Below are 7,404 nucleotides of genomic sequence, written 5' to 3' on the forward strand. Positions count from 1 at the left end.
GTTTTCAAAGGGAATGCTTCCAGTTTTTGCCCATTCAGTATGATATTGGCTGTGGGTTTGTCATAAATAGTTCTTATTATTTTGAGATACGTCCCATCAATACCTAGTTTATTGAGAGCTTTTAGCATGAAGGGCTGTTGAATTTTGTTGAAGGCCTTTTCTGCATCTATTGAGATAATCATGTGGTTTTTGTCTTTGGTTCTGTTTATATGATGGTTTACATTTATTGATTTGCATATGTTGAACCAGCCTTGCATCCAAGGGATGAAGCCAACTTGATTGTGGTGGATAAGCTTTTTGATGTACTGCTGGATTTGGTTTGTCAGTATTTTACTGAGGATTTTTGCATCAATGGTCATCAGGGTTCTTGGTCTAAAATTCTCTTTTTTTGTTGTGTCTCTGCTAGGCTTTGGTATTAGGATGATGTTGGCCTCATAAAATTAATTAGGGAGGATTCCCTCTTTTTCTATTGATTGAAATAGTTTCAGAAGGAATGGAACCAGTTCCTCTTTGTACCTCAGATAGAATTTGGCTGAGTCCATCTGGTCCTAGACTTTTTTTTGGTTGGTAGGCTATTAATTATTGCCTCAGTTTCAGAACCTGTTATCAGTCTATTCAGGGATTCAACTTCTTCCCAGTTTAGTCTTGGGAGGCTATATGTGTCCAGGAATTTATCCATTTCTTCTAGATTTTCTAGTTTATTTGCATAGAGGTGTTTATAGTATTATCTGATGGTACGTTGTATTTCTGTGGGATTGGTAGTGATATCCACTTTATCATTTTTTTATTGCAGCTATTTGATGAAGAAAGGAAAATTTAATTTCTACCTCACAACTAAATAAAAAGTTTCAATTGGGCATGTGTGTATGTGTGTGTGTGTTATAATTTGTTTTTTCTTGTATATTGGCTTTTTAAGTAAGTCTATATACATCTAACTCCTTGTTTAATGGAATTTGTATATAACAATAAATTTTGAATGCAAGAATTTATTTAACTATTTTTTGATGGACATCTGAAGTGGTTCCAGTTTCCAGTTTTTTAAGGATGCATTCATAAAAGTACAGTTGCTGAAATAAGAAAATCTGAGCATTTAAAATATTACTAGCTGTTGCTATTATATTTGTGGCACAAAATTCTGGAAGGAATTTCTCGTTTATTTATTAAGGGGTTATTCTCAGTTGATTCATGGATGTCATAACTTGCTCACTACTGTGCTTGATCAGGATAACAAGCATTAACTGGGCACTTTCTTTGCTCCTGACAGTGAGCAAAGATCAGGATCAGGAGGCATAGGAATGGTGGAGGGGTACAATAGAAACTCCTTACCCTTAAGCTCTTTCAAAAAAAAAGTAGGGAAAAGTGCAGATTTATAAGTACTAAATTTGGTGGTAGTGCCTATTACATGTGCTTTAAAAGAACCAGAGATTAAAAAAAAAAAAAAAGATTTTTACAAGATAAAATTAGGCTATTTTCTACAACTATATTCCCCCAAAATGATTATAACTCCAAATCCATTTGGAACATAATATTTATGGTGATTATCATGAATATTAATGTCCCTAATAATTAACTGGATAAAATAAATTCTTCTGCACCATAAGAAAACTCAAATGGTCCTGGGACGAAGCTAATGAAAGGGAAGGAAGAAATGTAACCAATACTTACTTATTATGTACTTGTATCATGTGCTAGGTGCTTTGATTACATTCTCTTCTATTTTGTCCACCTCTGGCCTGACTTGGAAGGACAATGCATTGCCAGGAATTCTCTGAAATGAAGGACAGTTTTAGGGGCAGGAGATTTTTTTTTTTAAAAAAGAGCTAGCATCTATAGAGTTCCTGCTATATGCCAAATACTGTGCCAGAATCTTGAAGCACACTGCTTCTATTTCATACATGCTCAATCCTCTAAAGTGAGCTCAAAGATGCCTTCTAACTACATGCCAAAGTAGGAAGTCCTAAGGAGAGAACAAAGTACTCAGGCACACAGTCTTAAGGGATGAAAGTTTTTAAGTGAAGAGTAGAAGTTAAAAGTATGTGAGAATGAACCTTGGCTAACAGAAGCCACCTCACCCAGATATGCCAAGGAGATTACCCTCCCACCAGCACAAATACCACCTGCCCCACCACATCCCAACAGCGAATGGCTGACTTAAGTCCAGTCTGCTTCAAATCATGATAACTCTGCTATACTATTTATGTTCCAGAGTCCCCTGTTGATCAGGCCAAGGCTAGACTTCATTAGATGATATCCTCGATTGGTAATTTGCCCTTTCCTATGTCACCTCTCTTTTTCTGTTATAGGTTTGGCCTGAAGAACGCATCCTCCATAAATCCCTTGTCCTCAGTTTCTGACTCAGGCTCTGCTTCTGGAGAACCCAGTAGAAAATGAAGAAAATTTGAGTTCCTGACCATACTTCGGTTTATCACACCTAATGATTTCTAATCTTCACAATGACTCTTCGAGGTAGGGATTATTAATCACATTTTATGAATTATTAAGATAGGTACACTGAGCTAGATTCAGCAAAAAGGTAGGTCCCAGGAAGATAGTTCAGATAGATACTGAACTGCTTCAGTTGTTCCTAAGGAGAAACTGATCAAGGCTGCCTTTAGTAGGAAGGTACTTGGGGACCCAACTCCAGGGCCCCAGGCTGTAACTTCCCACAAACCGATCCCTTCAGAGGGAAGGCAGAGGTGAGAGGACAGAAACAGTATCTTTTTTCAATCCATGTTATATGGTCACTGTTCTAAATCTCTGAAAATTAATCTTAGTCATTCCCAATGCCTGGCAGGTAGAATACGTTAAATATGTTTTCAAATTAACATATACCTAAGGAGTCCAGGGTCTAGATCACAGTGCAGTTTCTCTCAGTTTGGAGTCTTCATTATGTGTCTGTTTCCCTGGAGCTAGGATTCATCCCTGTAGTGAGCCTTCTGACTACAGCTGATAGCATTCCTCTACCTCACCTTCCAATGGGGTGGTTCAGGACCAGTAGTAGATTCATAAGTACACAAGCCTGGACATCTGAATGAGTTGGGACTTTCTGGATCAATCGTCCAGGCTTGAGGTAAGCTTTCAAGTGACTAACAAACATGGCAAGCATGTGCTGCATGGGAACCTACTGACCAGATGGAAGAAAACTTCACTGAACACAGAGTCAGTTTTCAAAGTTTAGAATATGGTGTGTTGAGATACATTTGTTAGCTTTCTCCTTTCTGCTAGGGGATGCTGTTGAGGAATCATTGTCAAAGTCTCTCTTCCCACTGCTGTCGTGTCTAAGTCGGAGTCTCCTAAACAGCCTGAATGGCTGTGGAAGCTCCTCATTGGAGGGTTGAGCTCTGAAACGACTGCTGAGAGCCTGAGGAGCCATTTTGAGCAATGGGGGAACACTCACGAACTGTGTGGAAATGAGATCCAAACACCAAGCGCTCCAGGGCCTTTGGGGTTGTCACAAATGCCACTGTGGAGGAGGCAGATGCCGCCATGCATACAAGGCCACACATGGGGATGGAAGAATTGTACAACCAAAGAGCTGTCTCAGGAGAAGATTCTCGGAGACCAAGTGCCCACTTAGCTGTGAAAAAGATATTTGTTGGTGGCATTAAAGAAGACACTGAAGAACATCACCTAAGAGATTATTTTGAACAGCATGGGAAAATTGAAGTGATTGAAACCATGACTGACCAAAGCAGTGGCAAGTAAAAGAGCTTTGCTTTTGTCACCTTTGATGGTCATGACTCCATGGATAAGATTGTCATTCAGAAATACCACATTGGGAATGGCCACAGCTATGAAGTTAGAAAAGCCCTGTCGAACGAAGCAAGAGGTGGCTAGTGCTTCATCCAGCCAAAGAGGCCAAAATGGTTCTGGAAACTTTGGTGGCGGTCATGGAGGCAGTTTTGATGGGATAGACAACTTTGGTCATGGAGGAAACTTCAGTGGTCATGGTGGCTTTGGTGGCAGCTGTGATAGTAGTGGATATGGTGGCAGTGAGGATGACTCTAATGGATTTGGTAATGATGGTGGTTATGGAGGAGGTGGCCCCGGTTACTCTGAAGAAAGCAGAGGCTATGGAAGTGGTGGAGAAGGTTGTAGAAACCATGGCAGTGGCTTCAGTGACAGCTATAACAACGGAGACAGAGGCGGCTTTGGCAGTGGTAGTAGAAGCAATTGCAGAAGTAGTAGAAGATACAATGATTTTGGCAAGTGCAACAGTCAGTCTTCAGATTTTGAACCCATGAAGGCAGGAAACTTTGAAGACAGAAACTCTGACCCCTATGGTGGTGGAGGCCAATATTTTGCCAAACCACGAAACCAAGGTGGCTATGGTGGTTCTAGTAGCAACAGTAGCTACGGCCATTGCTACTGTTTTGTTTTGTTTTGTCTTTGTTTCTGTTTTTGTTTTGTCGTTGTTGTTTTGAGATGGAGTCTTGCACTGTTGCCTCCAGGCTGGAGTGCGGTGGCGTGATCTTGGCTCACTGCAACCTCTGCCTCCCGGGTTCACACAATTCTCCTGCCTCAGCCTCCTGAGTAGCTGGGATTACAGGTGCCCACCACCACACCCAGCTAATTTTTTGTATTTTTAGTAGAGATGGGGTTTCACTGTTGGCCAGACTGATATCAAACTCCTGACCTCGTGATCTGCCCACCCTGGCCTCCCGAAGTGCTGGGATTACAGGCATGAGCCACTGTGCCCGGCCAGAAGATTTTAATTACTGCCACGAGACAAAGCTTAGCAGGAGAAGACAGCTGGAAACGTGACAAGGAAACTACAGGTTACAACAGATTTTTGAACTCAGTCAAGCACAGTAGTAGCAGGACCTAGCTGCTACAAAGAAGACATGTTTTTGACAATATTCATGTGTATGGGCAAAAATCTCAAGGACTGTAGTTGTGACCAATTGTACAACAGTTTATTTTAGTTTCTGTTCTGTAGAAAGTGTAAAGCATGCCTATAAAAGGTTTTAATGTCAATTTTTTTTTGCACCCATGCTGTTGATTGCTAAATGTAATAGCTGATCATGATGCTAAATAGACGTGTCCTTTAAAAAACAATACGATGTGTTGTAGTACATTGGTTGGCTGACATTAAGGAAAAGACCCACCTATTAACATTGATAACTCAATCTGGACTTCTCTCTATAAAGTTACCCAATTGAGTCCTACTGGCCGAACCTTATATGCCTCAGTGGCCTCTTAACAAAAGACTGCCTCTAAATTAGACTAAGTGTCTTAGAACCCTGTGGTCTAGAGAAATGAAGTGAAATGTAGTAGCTGGGAGAAACGGGACATTATACGTCAAAGCCAAGAACTATCTTTCAAAGTAAACTAGCACCCCATTCTAGCCCAGCATCATGGCTGACTCTCAGAGCATCATATTTTCCACTGATGGGCTGAAGATTCATAAATGTAGTAAAACACTAAAAAGTCTTCATAAGACTTCTTTAGAAAATTCCTCATGGTACTACATTTACAAGGTAGAGGGCTTGTCTTCAGCTCCCTCAATATCTCAAATTTTTTGACACATTCAGTACATACCTGTTATGTCTTTAATCCCAGAACACGTGTATTTTCCCCTTCCAAATGATTTCTTTGCAGATGTCACTATGGAGAAGAGCTGTCAGTGATGGAAGTAATTATGCTGTCATAAAGATATTACTTTTTTCTTCCAGTGCTGGAAGGCAGTCAGGAACAAGCTATGCATTAGTCTAAGAGCCATGAGATGTATAACTCCAGGTTTTTAAAGCTCAGAGTAGAAAATGAAGAGGGGGCAATGGCATAGCAGGTGAATGCATTTGGGGTGTATTACAGACCAAACAAGAATCAATCACTTATGTCTGTCGGACCAGATGGCTCTGGAAATAGTTCAATCCTCAGGGCCAATGTGATATGTTGTGATATGTGATATATCCCAATAATATGTTTTCCCGCAGGTTTCAAGCCTATGTTTTTTCAAAAAAAAAAAAATTTTTTAAACTCGAAAGGAAGACACCTGACCAATATTATAAGATTAATACAAAAAATAATAGTAATCATATTTAATAAACTTCAATTTATCCAATAAACCTGTATGTCAGTCTTTCTTGCTTCAGGCCTGTTTGCATCAGAATTATCCTGGAGGCTTCTTAAAACAACAAAAATGAGCACACAAACATCTATTTAACCATAAGGGAATTTTCACCTAAAATCATCTCCCCCTGTGATGTAGATTCACACTGGAGTTGAGTATAATAATTTTGCTCTCATCAAAAATAATTGGAAAGAGAGGAGCTTTGGGATATGTCATTTTGATCTAAGAAAATTTATTGGCTTTCTTGCTGCTTTGGATTCTTTTTTGCATATCAGCTGGCAAGTGAGCAGGTGCACAGCTCTGATAACCAGGAAAGAACCCCTGACCCGCTACCACTGCCTTAGAGCAAACGCTCAATAAACAGTCACCTCATTTCCACCCCCGTCCCTACTCCCACCCACCAGGCAAGAAAGCTTGAACCTAGTAAAGTCTCTGAGTGCTCAACATGAAATGGAAAACCCAGAAGAGCAAGGTTGGAAATCGTGACTGGGAAGTCCCAAGTTCTCTAGTTCCTCCTGGAAGAGGGCATGAAGGTGGCTTTTGGTAAATATGGGCATATTAATTTTTATTTGATGAGCCATAGAAAACCGGACAGTCCAGAGATAAATACAGGAACTGGGAATGTTGGAATCCAGAAATATTGACCATCAGTTTGGTGATGGTGATGGTGATTGGCAGCTTCTCTCCTCCCCATCTTTATTACCAGTTATAGCACTGTTACCTTAGATGCACACATACTTTACAATAATGTTTTTGAAGCTGAGCCCTAGAGATTTCTCAAATATGCTTCCTATGTCTTTCTAGAGGCCCAAGCACATACCTCCCTCATTTATTGCCTCCTATTCAACTTGCACAGCTTTTATGTGGTTTACATATTAAGCTTCTGCTTAAGATTGTGTTTACAGGGTTCCACCGCACATCTCATTCAGGTTTTGAAAAATATTTAGATTTTAGGAGTTGCATTCTACTCTAAGTAACAACTCCAACCCTGCACCATATTTATTGGGTGATTTTCAGGCCACAGTACCATTTTGTACAGTAAGGTATCTTCTTAGGAAACAGAGCAGATATGCTTACTTCCTTAGAGGATAAATAATGTGATGCTGAATCAGATAAAGGTAAAGTTACCAAGAGACAAACACTGCATATTAAGTGTTATAACCACACATCAGAAGACCATTTTAGATTGTGGTTTCAGGGTGCTAGAATATTTGAACCCTGTTTGCTTAGGTCACCTAACTAACTTTTTGGTAAGACTGGTTATATTATTTTTCTGTACAGAGAAGAGGTGAGGAGAGAAAGTATTCTTTAGTTTATTGATTCACAATTTT

The 7,404-nt window shown here is 40.0% G+C and overlaps 1 pseudogene; it reads left to right on the plus strand.

Moving 5' to 3' along the window:
• LOC105502737 overlaps nt 1-5,710 on the plus strand; it is a 23,046-nt pseudogene extending 17,336 nt beyond the window's left edge.
• The last annotated feature ends 1,694 nt before the right edge of the window (nt 5,711-7,404 follow it).

Source organism: Colobus angolensis, unplaced genomic scaffold (assembly GCF_000951035.1).
Source record: "Colobus angolensis palliatus isolate OR3802 unplaced genomic scaffold, Cang.pa_1.0 Scaffold80, whole genome shotgun sequence".
Classification (NCBI taxonomy): Eukaryota; Metazoa; Chordata; class Mammalia; order Primates; family Cercopithecidae; genus Colobus; species Colobus angolensis.